At 43.8% G+C, this 13,611-nt stretch overlaps 1 protein-coding gene across 2 annotated transcripts in view; it reads left to right on the top strand.

Moving 5' to 3' along the window:
- Nucleotides 1–3,280: 3,280 nt before the first annotated feature.
- The window catches only part of TMEM9 (transmembrane protein 9), a 29,829-nt gene continuing 19,498 nt past the window's right edge, over nucleotides 3,281–13,611 (top strand). Inside the window, exon 1 of one of the 2 annotated variants that reach the window (XM_089514332.1) lies at nucleotides 3,281–3,472. The gene's annotated coding sequence lies outside the window, so the exon portion shown is untranslated. Of the gene's footprint in view, nucleotides 3,473–10,060; nucleotides 10,159–13,611 lie in introns of those variants that run through there. The other variant, XM_089514333.1, reaches the window with a different exon arrangement.

Consider the following 13,611-nt stretch of genomic DNA (forward strand, 5'->3'; position numbering starts at 1 on the left):
TACACCCAAGGAGTACTTCCAGAAACAAGCCCCCCCCCCTCTTTTTTTCTCTTTTTTTTGGCAAAATCACTAATGGGTGAGGGGCTGCAGACTAAGGTCAAAGTGCAAAATTGGGGAACCAGTTTTATGTCACAACCTATCAGGGTTGGCAGAGATGCTGAGCCAAAAGAATCCCTTCCTGTAGCCAGAGCCATGCCATGCTTCCCCACTACCTTTGGAACTCAGGGGGAAATCTAGCTGGCCTGACCAATGGAAATCATAATGCAACCACTCACTTCCTCATGCTCTATAGCCAGGAAATTAGGGCAAAATGGGTAGTCAATGCTACAAAGAGAGCTAGAGGCATGGTTCCCCAAAACATTGCACTTCCAAGAAGTGTGTGTGTGTGTGTCTGTGTGTGTGTTCACACAGCATCAGCATGAAGCCTCTCAACCATGAGTTTTACCAACTGCACCATTGATAATCCAGCCTTCCAGTTCCAGGTCTAAATCGTTTCAATCCGCATTGCAGAAATAATCCAGATTGAGACTGCTTTAACTGCCCGGCCTCAATGCTAGGGAATTCTGGGAACTGTAATTTTGTGAGACATCTCTGTCAGAGAGCCCTGGTGCCACAATAAACCACAATAAATTCCCAGGATTTCCTAGTACTGAGCCAAGGCATTTAAAATGGTCTCCAACTGGATTATTTCTGCTGGGTGCTTTGGACCGTCGTTTCTATACTTTTTGCAGCTGCAGTGGGCCCTTGGCATCTGCTGGGGTTTGGTTCCAGGACCACCCCCATGGATACTCAAGCCCCATTAATTACAATGGCAGAGTAAAATGGTGTCCCTTATATAAAATCCTCAAATCTTTCTTTTTGGTTTGCTTTTTGGAGATTATATATCTTTTAAATATGTTTCAAGTGGTGACTAGTTGAATCCATGGATAAAGAATCTGCGGATATGGCGGGCCAACTGTATTAGGAAGCTCAATGATCCATGGAGAGAAACACCCAAGTTACACAAAGGGGGGGGGGGTGGGTGGTCTCATTTCCAGTTGTGATACATTTGTTGTTTTGGTTCAGGATTGACAAGACATGCAGTCTTGAATCTGAATTGACATAAATTTGAATGGACATTCTCACACACTAATGGCATATATAGGGCTGTCCCTGGCTTTCCACTCCACCAAATGCATCTGAGGAAGTAGACTTAAGTCTAGGAAAGCTCATGTTGCCAACTTCTGTCTTTCAGTTAGCCTCAAAGGTGCTACAAGATCTCTCTACAAGACTTGCAGTTGTCCTTCTTACCCCTAATTTACAAGGAAATCTCAGCAATTTAAGCTACACTTCAGAGGAAAGCTATGGCAAAACACTTCCAAATATTCCTTCCCTAAGACAGGCAACTTCATGTGTGTGCCTTCAAATCGCCTATCAATTTATGGTGACCCCATGCATTTCATAGAGTTTTGTTGTGTGTGTGCACGTGTGTGAACTGCCCTCAAGGTGAGATGTTCTGTATCTTAAAGTTGTTTCCGACTTATGGTGACCCTATCATGGGGTTTTCTTGGTAAGTTTCTTCAAAGGGGGTTTGCCATGGCCTTCCCTTGAGGCTGAGTGAGTGTGACTTGCCCAAGGTCACCCAATGGGTTTAACATGGGAATCAAACCCTGGTCTCCAGAGTTGTAGTCCAACATTCCAATGACTATGCCACACTGGCCCTCTACACATGTCTATGCCAAAGTCACCCCTGGCAAACTCAAGTTCATGGCAGCACCAGGGCGGCCAGAGGTCCTCACCACAAAGGAGGACCAAGCCACCGAAAAATGGAGGACCTTCAAGAAACAATGGAGGGCAGGACACAACACAAAGCTCAAAACACTGATATAAATATAAATCTCTGCTCAGTAGTCCTGCTCAAAATGGAGGGCCTTGTGGAAAAGCCTCCCAGACAGAAGGCTGAAATGGAGGACAGCAGGTCTGGGGGGGAGGAAAGGGAGGACTTCAGGTCACCTTGTTCTTCGTCCTTCTCAGGATGGAGGATCTTGTGGAAATTGGGGGGAAAGGAGGACCTTGGTCACCCTGTTCTTAGTCCTGCTCAAACTGGAGGACCCTGGGGAAGCTAGGAGGACCGGTGCTCCCCTGCCGGGCTCCTCCCGCGTAGACCTTGGCCAGCAAGGCGGCCGCCCTCCGCAGGGCCTCCTCCCGGGGCCTCTGCCCAGCAGCTGCTCCTTCTGGGTCAAGGCCGAGCCCCCCAGCCCCGCCATGGCCGCCAACGCCTCCCCTCCTCCTCCTCCTCTTCCTCCGGGGCATCGTTTCCGCTCCGGGTTAACGCTTTGCCTGCCTTGAGCAGGTGCCAGAGCTGCATCCCCACTGGAGATGTCATGCGGTTTGAGCCCGCGTTTAGGGCCATGGCAGAAGGCGATGGAATTCTGGGAATGGTCGTTTGTTGGGGCACCAGAGCGGCCATTCCCAGAATTCCACCGCCTTCTGCCATGGCCCTTAACGCGGGCTCAAACCGCATTACATCTCGAGTCCAGACACAGCTCTTTTCCCTTGAGCTGCTTCTTTGGGATTTGTGCAGAGAAACCCAGCAGCCTCTGAGTTCAGCGCTTTCAGTGCAGCGCTCGAGAGATGGCCTGCAGAAAGAAGCCATTTTGAGGAGGCCGCTTAAACTGCCCTGGCTCAGGGCTATCCTAGCATCCCCAGAGAAGGGAAGGGGATCATTCAAGAAACCTCAGCCATTGTGTCCCTGCTGCACCTGGCTCCTTCTTCCTGCCCCGATGCAGTTACCAGGGAAGCTCCATAAACCTTCTGCTTCATGCACTGACACCCATCTCTTGCCTTCAGAGATCAGTTTCTACAAGTTGCTGTCCAGTCATTTTTGGCTAACGGCGAACCCTATCGCAGGGTTTTCTTGGCCAGGTTTTTTCAGAGGGGCTTTGCCCTTGCCATCCTCTGAGGCTGAGAGAGTGTCACCCATTGGAGTTTTCTGCTCCAGAGCTGTAGCCCAGTACGCTGGCACTCACACTGCAGAAACCATCCAGTTTGAGACCGCTTTAACTGCCTTGGCTCAATGCTAGGGAAACCTGGGAACTGTAGTTTTGTGAGCCATTGAGCCTCCTCTGTCAGCTCTGAGAGCCCTGATGCCACGATTAACTACAGTTCCCAGGATCCCCTAGCACTGGGCCAGGGCTCAAAGGGGATTGTTTCTGCAGCGTGTTTTGGAGTTTAGTTTGCAAGAGCTCTCCTTTTCCCTCCTAGTGCCTTATTTTTCTTGCTCAACCAAGGTTAGGAAACCCTCCACGATCCCTCAATCCGTCTGCAAGAAAAAGGCAGTCCATTGGTGGCAAACCCTGTTTAGGGCAGTGATGTCAGCTGAAAAGCCCAGGGAGGATTAGCCTGGATTTCTTCTGGCCGGAGGAGCCGGCACTGCTATGCTGTGGCTCTTTTCCTGCAAGAAGCCCAGTCCCTGATCTGGGGACCCAAACGGGTGAGTTTCGGGGCTGAAGGCTGCCTCTCATGCTGAGGAGCAAGATCTCTGTAAAACTGAGCCTTTTCCTCCTCTGCGACAGTAGAGAAAATGGATCCAGGCAGAGCTGACACTGCTGGACTGAACAGGATCATGGTGTATTTGCATCCTTCCTTCTCTTGCACAGTACAGGTTGAATGTCTCCAACCCAAAATGGGAGCAGAGGTATTTTGGAGTATGTGGATATGTGCAATGAGATATCTTGAGATAAGGCACCATTGGGTAGTCATACATTTCCTTTTGTTTGTTTAACCCCAGCATCATAGGTAGACTGCCTCTAGATGCAGAGGAGCCATTTGGCCATCATAGGTAAGAGTGGCCCCTGGCACACACACCCCTCTATGAAATCACCTCGTTCCTTTTTGGTGCCATTTGGATCCGTAGCCCATCCTGCGTCGTAGCAATGAATTCTATTTGGGAGTGTGCCACACTGAATCTTTTTACATAATGCCATGCCCCGTTTGGTGTATTTGCATCTTCCTTTCTCCTCTTGCACCTGCCATGTACAGGCTGACCCTCTCTTATCCGAAATGCTTGGGACCAGAAGTATTTTGGAATATTTCGGTATCTTGGAGATAAGGCACCATTGTGTTTCCTTTTGTTTATTTGTCCTCAGAATCCTAGGTAGACTACCATAAATCCTAGATTTAGCCATCATAGGTAAGAATGGCTACTGGCAGCTGAACACTCTCCCTCTGTGAATTAACCTAATTCCTTGTTGAGGCCATTTGGATCAGTAGCCCCTTGCATGCCGTAGCAATGACTTCTACCTGAGAGTGTGTCACACTGAATCTTTTCACACAGTGCCATGCCCCTGTATGGTGTATTTGCATCCTCCCTTCTCCTCTTGCAAATGCCTAGAATAGGTTGAGTTTCTCTTACCTAAAATGCTTGGGACCAGATGTTTTTTGGAATATTTGCATAAAAGTAATGAGGTATCTTCCAGATGAGACCCAATCTAAACATGAAATTCATTTGTTTCATATACACTTTATACACATAGCCTGAAGGTAATTTTATACTTAATATTTTTTAATAATTTTGTGCATGAAACAAAGTTTGTATGCCATCAAAAACCAAAGGTGTCACTATCTCAGACATACATGAAAAAAGTTTTGGATTTTGCAGCAAAAATTCCAAACAAGGGAGTTCAGTTTGTAATGAATGATATCTTACTTTGTCTCAAACCAGTTTGCCATTGCGCCTGAATTACAGATGTGCATTTGATGCTAGTCAGTGTTTCTCAGTCTTTGGTCCTTCAGTGGCTGGGGGCTTAAACTCCCAGAATTCCCAGCCAGGTTGACCAAAGTCAGTGATTTAGGGGTATTGAAGTCAACGGTGGGATACAGACAGTCAAAATAAGATGGATTCAATCCTGCTTGGAGGCGGGGGATTTAGACAACACATGTCTTGAAACGGGATTGAATCCAGAAAAAACATGATTTACAGAGGAAAGCGGGATTAAAAAGAAACTGGTTTTATCTGCTTCTTCTGGAAAATGAGCATCTTTGCAGGTATGACTGAATGCACCAATCAGAAAGATGCTTCTTAAGCTGTGTGAATGAATTGTCGCAGGGATGTGTTTTAAGAGGTATGGCTATATAATGAGAGGAAGAGCATACACAGTATGGATAAAAGCTGAAAGTTCACCTACAAGATGTTACGTCTATGGAAAGTGATAAATTTGACTTTCACTTCCCAGCTGGACTCCTCCTAAAATTTCAGCACCATTTTCTCCTTGCTCTTGTGCATCTGTGCATCATTAACTCTGTGCACCATTGGCATTTCTCTGTGTTGGGCAGTGTAGTGCTGACCGCTTTGCCTATAAATTGCAGGGTTAGTCCCAGTGCAGGCCACACAGCTGACATGGCATCCATGATGTTACTGAGCTCATGGTACTGATGTGAATGGCGTCACTGCAACAATATGTAGGATCATAGGGATGTGGGTGGGAACATGGTCTTTCCTGTGTCTCTGCGATTATGTGCAGGCACAGAATGGAAGCGAAAAAAATTTAACGGAGTGAGCACTGCAGCTCGAAGCTGCATTTTATCTGCCTGGTGTGGATGGTTCATCTGCATTGGGGCTGGCTTCAGGGCTAGCAGCAGTGTGTTCGGCAGGACTCAATCCAGCTTCAGAAAAGGCTGCTTGAAGCTGGTTTTTCCTGCCTGTCTGCACCCCTGCTATCGGAAGGATCAAATATTGAGAATCATTGCTTCATGCTTTCATTTCATACCATGATCCTGGAAAGGCAGGACTTATCAAAATCTTGCTTGGGATTATATTTGAATGGATTTACTGGCCAGTTTGGATGACAATGAGAATCCTGTCTTTTCAGTTACAAGTAGTAAACGGGTGCATGATGAATACTTTCTCCCACTCAGAGTGGTTTGCTCAGTGTGTCATCAGAATATGAGCCAGAACGTATTGTGTGTGTCCTCCAGACACAGGTGAAGCTTCATCTCTGGTTAGTTTGTTCTGTAACAAACCATAAAAGGAAGGTTTGAGGTTTCCTTCTCTGGAGAAACTGGCCCATTGTGTAAAGGACTTCATTTTGCTTTCTAAACTCCCTAGATGACCCTTCTCCACTTTAAAATGGAAGAAGGGAAGTGACGCAAAAAAAGGAATGTTAAAGGATCACCTTTAACACTGATCATTATTTTAGCATGAGATTTCATGGATATCAGCTCACTTCTTCAGATGCAGTACTTTGATAGGGATAGAATAATTTCTTAATAATTTCTTATTTTTTTGTCTTGTTCATAATGCCATGTATCTTTTATCTTTAATATCTCAGCTTTAGATGTAATGAATTCCTCATTTTTTTTCTCCTGAGAGAATATAATAATAATAATAATTTGTTTTATTTATATACCGCTATTCCAAAGATCATAGCGGTGAACAGCAAGTAAGCTAATTAGCAAGTAAGCTAATTTGCCCCCAACAGTCTGGGTACTCATTTTAGCGACCTCGGAAGGATGCAAGCCTGAGTCGAGCTTGGGCCCTTTTGCTGGTCTTGAACTCGCAACCTTGTGGTTTCGAGTGAATGGCTGCAGTACAGGCATTTAACCACTGTGCCACCAGGGCAACATCTCCATTGTTTCAGCTGCCTGCTTTGTGTCTTCGACAATTCTCCATTGTTCACTTTTGATTAGCTGGCCAAAACTGTATGCAGCTTTCTTGAATGTGGTTTTGAGACAAGACAGGTTGCTAGGACTCATATTTCCAGATTCACAAATCCTCTTGTCATTTTTTCAAAGACATGTTTTACAGTGACTTTTCTGGCTTTGAGTGTCACCAGCCATTCCAATGAGGACTGGCACAGTGCTGGGGGGTTTTCCTGCTTGAGCAGTGGTCTGTGAAACGGTTTGTGAAATGCCACAGTTCCGCTGTACTTCCTCTGAATTTCCTGATTGCACCATTTCCATCACTGGCTTCTTTTCTAAAGAATTTTTTAAAAAAGTCAGATATTGCCTTCTCCCAGACAGTCTGTGGTAAAGTTTCTAGCTTTGGCTTGCTTGTACCTTCAGGTCCTGTGAAGTGATTTCTCCCCTATTAACAGCTGCCATCCACTTCTGTTTTTGTTTTTTTAACATTTCCATTTTATTTTTGCAAGTTGCCAAATTAGGTCTGAGCTGGTTGCTTATAGAAGTTTTTTTCAAATTAAAATGAGAACCACATGCAGCATTGCAAAGTTTTAAGTAATGAGTGAGAAATGGATGAGTGAATCACAGATCTGTAGAATTGCTAAGAAGCAATTATTAGTTGCCATGGGGAATATTAACATCAGAATATTGTCTGGATGCTGTGCAGAATTTCTGCCTCTTGATCAGATGCAGGCCCAAAGCATTCATGATGAAAAGAGTTGTGTGCTTCTTCAGAAGTTGTGTTCTTTTTTAAAATCTTATTTATTTATGTATTTATGTTAAAAGTAGTGTATTTATTGCACCTCAGTTGCTTGGTTTCCAAGGTGATGCATAACAGATTAAAACATTCTTTAAAAACAAATTAAAACAAACAACCGTGTTTTCAAGAACAGATTGGAACAGTGCCAAAAGCCAGCCTTTCATGACCAAAGGCCATGCAGAACAATACAGTCTTGGGCAGCCACTAGAAGCTGGATTGGGATGGAGCCAGAGTCATTTACTTTGGGGTGTAGTTTTACAATCCAGGGTGGCGTTCCCACTGGCCTAAAACATGGATTAGGATGTGAATTAAGGTGGCATCATTCTCATTTAACCCCGAATCTGATCCCCATTGCCCCGGAATCGTTCCCATTCAGTTTCAAATCTGATTCAGGTTTTATTGTATAATCAGGATTATATGGCTATAAACCACTTTAAAAAAACAGTAGGTTTTAAAGCGGATTATTTTTGCTCCCAGGGTCCGATTCACGGTATCCAAATGGGAACGACAAGAGTGTCTGATTCGGGAACCTGGAGATGGGAGGAGCAGCGCTCAAGGGGCTGGCCTGGGGGTGTCATCCTCTTTGTTCTCTTTCTGCATCGCCAGCACCATTTTCTTCCATTCGCATAGCCTTTACCCCGGTGGATTGCAACCTCCCCTCTGCTCCACATTCATAGACCGATGTGTGAAGAAAGCCATTGAACATGATTTTAAACTATAATTTTTTTTCTTTTTTTGCCTCTGCCTGAGCCCCTGAGCAGCAGATGGGCTTTGCATAGGGTTGCCATAAGTCAGGACCTCCAAACCGGGACAAATGTAGGGCAAATGTAGGACAACCTTTTCAAATGTAGGGCACATTTTATAAAAATGGAGGACATGCAGAAAAAATTGATGCTTTTTAAAAATGTTAATATAAATGCATGTTTCTTAGGCATGATCAAAATGGAGGACATTTGGGCATTATTCCTACTCAGATGGCAGAAATGGACTTCCTTTTCTGCCCAAACCACCCCCCTCCATTCCAAAACACACACAACAGCACATTTGGGCACTTCCCGTGGCTTTACTTAACATGGCCTCTTGCATAGTTCAGAGGCTTATTCCATAATCAAACCCCTTGAGTTTAACACTTAGCATGGTTTAACATGGCTATGCATATTGAACATGTCAAGGTGGTTTCACAAGAAGTGGATTTGCCGTTTCAGGTTTCTTGCACCAACTCTACTTCTCAGAAGTGTGTACTTAGTCAAGGGACTTTGATTTTTTTTCACTGCACATGAGTTTGTAAAAATCAGAGCAGCTAACATTGGCCATGCCTGAGAGGCTTGCTGATATCAATATCACCATCATCATCATCATCACCATCATTGTCACAACAAGGGAGACTTGTTAGCATTAAAAGCACAAAAAATACACCAAAACCACACTTTGGAAGGTGACACTCTCTCAACTTCAGAAGCTGACTCAAATCACATCATCACCACACTATCATTGTCGAAGCAAGGGACAATTGTTAGCATTAAAAGCATCAAAAATACACAGAAAAGACACTTTAAAATGCACTTTAAAAATACAGTTTAAAAATACAGCTTAAAAATGCACTTTAAAAATACAGTTTAAAAATACACCTTAAAAATGCACTTTAAAAATACAGCTTTAAAATGCACTTTAAAATACAGTTTAAAAAATACAGCTTAAAATGCACTTTAAAAATACAGTTTAAAAATACAGCTTAAAATGCACTTTAAAAATACAGTTTAAAAATACAGCTTAAAATGCACTTTAAAAATACAGCTTAAAATGCACTTTAAAATACAGTTTAAAAAATACAGCTTAAAATGCACTTTAAAAATACAGCTTAAAATGCACTTTAAAAATACAGCTTAAAATGCACTTTAAAATACAGTTTAAAAAATACAGCTTAAAATGCACTTTAAAAATACAGCTTAAAATGCACTTTAAAAATACAGCTTTAAAATGCACTTTAAAATACAGTTTAAAAAATACAGCTTAAAATGCACTTTAAAAATACAGTTTAAAAAACACATACAGTACTTCCTCCTTCTCCTTCTCCTTGTCTTCCTCTTCATCCTCCTCCTCCTCCTCCTCCTCCCTGGCACCAAAAAAGGGCAAAGGAAATGGCCCTTTCCTTTCCCCTCTGGCTGCAGCCCAGCCCAACAGAGGAGGAACTCCTCCTCCTGAGTCTGGCTGGCCAATGGGGGCAGACTGGGGCTGGAACAGCCCCGCCTCCTGCCAGCCCTCACAGGCTGAGGCCTGGAGAACCCAGCCTCAGAAGGAGGAAGTCCTCCTCATTAGCCCTGCGCGCAGCTCTGCAAGGGCCAGCAAAGGCAACCTCATCCACCCGGGACAAGGAGGAAACCGTGCAGGGACACCCCCTAGTGGTCAAAACCCGGGATTGTCCCGCCCCCAGCCGGCTTATGGCAACCCTAGCTTTGCAGGACACGCCTGCTTGATCGCCCCTCAGACAGCCCAAGGAGCAATGGGGCAGGCAAAGGGATTTGGAGGAATGGAGGCTACTTCTCTCTTTCCCAGAAGAACTATGGGAAGACACAGGAGAGCCTGGACACCCAGGGATCTGAGCGGCGGGGGAGGGGGGGGGATCAAGCCTTCTCTTCTCTTTTCCCCAAAGAGTCTCTCCCCACTGAAGCCAGCTGCCTTTCCCCCTTGATCCAATTTGCCAAGCCTGGGCTTTGAATGCAGAGTCTCTCTCCACTGAAACAGTAGGTTGTGTGTGTGTGTGTGTGTGTGTGTGTGTGTGTGTGTATTCCAACTCTGGGCTTTGGATGCAGAGTCTCTCTCCACTGAAACAGTAGGTTTTATATTTGTGTGTGTGTGTGTGTGTATTTCTAAAGTAAATTATAAAGTAACAACTTTTTTAATTTATGAAAAAAAACCTCATCTGTAGTTCAAAACCCACTGTAGAAATAATACAGTTTGAGACCCTTTAATCTGCCTTGGCTCAGTACTAAGGAATTATGGGCACTGTTGTGTTTGTGAGACATTTATCCTCCTCTGCCAGAGAGTGCTGGTGCCATAATAAACTACCATTCCCAGGATTCCCTAGCAGTGAGTTATGGCAGTTAATATGGGCAGACACAGAAGAGCAAGGGGCTTAGGACGAATAGAGGCTCCTTCTAGTCTGGGGAGACACAACAGAAGAGCCTCGGATGCAGCTGATTTTCATTGGCTGCCCCACCCCCCCCCAAAAAAACCCAGGACTTGTGACGTCTGAAGCCTAGGTGTTTGATTGACAGCTTGCAAACACAAATGGGAAAGGGGAGCAAATTAATCCACTTTAAAATAAAGTGATTTAAAATAAATGGGAACGAAAACGAATGAATCAAGGTAATTTGCCCCTTTTCGTAATGGAAACGATGGAAAAAATTCGAATTATTCCCGGAACATAATCAGAATCACACCAATATAATCCATTTTATCTGCCAAGTGGGAACACCCCCCAGGTACTACTACAACAACAACAAAGACCCTGTCTAGTGCACCAGTGCAGCCTCTTAGGCTATGGGAACATTCAGCAGGACTCATATCCTCCAAATGTCTTGATTTGGCAGGGACAGTCCAATTACTCCTCTGTTGTCCCATTTTTAAAGCTGCTCTTAAAGTGTCCCAATTTCCTCTTCTCCCACTTTCCTACTTGGTCCTGAGCTCACTTCAGTTGCTACAGACTGAATTCAAAGTGAAAAAGTAGTTTGCACTCAGTTCAGACAACAAGAAGAAAAGGAGAGGATGGGGCAGAGTCTTGCCCTTCCCAACAGGCTGAGGCAGAAGCAAAGTGTTACAGCCTATTCTAGCTTGTGTGTCCTTCCTTATTAATAACATTTGCCATCTTGACCACACTCTGATGTTGGTTGGCCACACATGTCTCAGTTTTCATCTGTAAAGTGCTGGGGGCTATACAGGCCTCTATTGTTATTATTATTATTTTAATATGCATGTTGTTGTGTGCCTTCAAGTTGTTCCTGATATTGGGCTGCAACTCCTAGTATTTCTCACCACTGACTGTGCTAGCTAAGGCTCAACAACTCCTGGTGGGCTGCATGATTTCCAGCCCTGGTACAACAGACAGAAGTTTGAAGCCATCTTTGTATACATGTCTGCATTTCCTGAAAAGGGCTTTTCCAGGCAGTAGATATCTAGGGAAATCTTGGGAAATGAGTTGGTTGGGATGCCTCCATGACAGTTCTTTAGGGACTAAAAAAATTTTCCCATACACTGCATACCTAAGAGCTGGATGTTTATATCATCAATAGGGAACTTAATAGTTGTTTAGGGGAACCCCACCTATGTATATAAGTACTCCTTTACACAGGTTAATGACAATGTTACAAACAATGTTGCTAGGAAGGTCATCCATAGGAGATGGGGTTGTTTTGCAAACCTCACCTATGTATATATGTTTGCATGCATATACACACATCCATAAGAGTTAGAGATGGCGCCAAATGAAAACAAAAAGCGCTCAAATCACAAGAGCGCCAGTAATGAAATTGTTCAGAGATGGTCTTTCAAGATAGGGGAAGTTCGTTTTTAAAACTGCCGCCTGTGCAATGTAAGAGGCTGATCCTAGCATAGATCCTAGCATCCTTGAAAGATAGCTTGCTGGAAAAGTAGCAGTTATGTAAAAATCACTGTTTGAAGCTATGTACCAGAAAGAACCAGTCACTGATAAATGAAATTCACACTTTCGAGATCAGTGCCATGGATCCATCCTATGGATTACTGGGATTTGTAGTTTGTTGTAGCACCAGAGCTTGTTGAAAGGAATGTTTCACTCACAAAACTACAGTTTCCAGAATTCCATGGCAAGGAAGCATGTCATTTAAAGTGGTGCCAAACTTGATTATTTCTCTGCTGTGTTGATGCAACCTATAGCCACAGGTAAAGTAGCATTTCTAAAACTACAGTTTCCAGAATTCCATGGCAAGGAGGCATGGCATTTAAAGTGGTGCCAAACTTGATTATTTCTCTGCTGTGTTGATGCAGCCTATAGCCACAGGTAAAGTAGCAGTTGTATTGTAAAGTTTTGATTAACAATGAAAGGTAAATCAAAAATTTAAAAGTAATGATAAATCAATTTATCTGATATATAGAAAAACGATACTTCTGCTGTTTGAGAAACATTTTATTAAAACATATTCTGGATGCATACATAAATGAATACTACTTTTGAAGTCATGGTATCATTTTATAGTCACCTAATTATAAAAAAATTATCAGGTCGTGAAAAATTTAGGAATTAAAATATGCCACAAAGGCATCCCTTATCTCCTCCCCCAATTTCTTCTCATCATCATCACTGAGGTAACGTCATGGGTCAATGATAAATGTTTTTGGAGAGGTGTTCCTTCCATTTAGAACCTCTCCATTGGTTTCGATAATGTTGTGCAGAATGCAACCTGCAAGAATTGCTGACGGGATGTTTTCCACAGAGAGATCGAGCCCACACTGGAGGGCGCGAAATCTTGATTTCAATCTCCCAAAGCTCCTCTCCACTACACAACGCGCTTTTGACAGCCTTCTGTTGTACACCCCCTCCCTTCTGTTATGTCCCGCCTGGAAAGGGATAAGCAAAAAAGGTTTAATCGGGTAACCACCGTCTCCCAGCAGAATTGGGCCAACTTGTTTTTCCGCAATTGTCACAGTCGGACACCCGGGTACATAAATTCCAGCCTTAAGTGCGTGGAAAATGGGGGAGTCTTTAAGCACGAACGTGTCGTGATTAGCTCCAGAGAACCCCGTATATAAATCTAAAAATTTTCCTTTATGGTCACATGTCGCCTGCAGAATCATGGAGTGCTGTTGTTTCTGATTGATGTACTGCGTTCCCTCATGAGCAGGTGCAATTATTGAAATGTGGCAGCCATCTATTGCTCCAACTACCTGTGGAAATCCTAGCTCCTCAAAACCAGCCATTACCTAGGTTTGAAACATTAGAAAATATTGTGTCAATGATCGTTAAACAATTACAAAATAGATAAATACATGGATAGATTCCTAGATATATTATTAGATATATTCCCTGCAAGGGGCCCCAAAGCCAAATGTGAAGAAGGCTGCTTTGGCACCAGCAGCAACAAAACCCAACACTTGTCCTCCCGCTTTTATTCTCTCTCAAACAAGCTTGTCTTCCTCCGGCCCCCCACATGGACCCCTAG

The sequence above is a fragment of the Sceloporus occidentalis genome, unplaced genomic scaffold, assembly GCF_023333645.1.
Source record: "Sceloporus occidentalis isolate IW3139 unplaced genomic scaffold, rSceOcc1.0.p SCAF_3, whole genome shotgun sequence".
Classification (NCBI taxonomy): domain Eukaryota; kingdom Metazoa; phylum Chordata; class Lepidosauria; order Squamata; family Phrynosomatidae; genus Sceloporus; species Sceloporus occidentalis.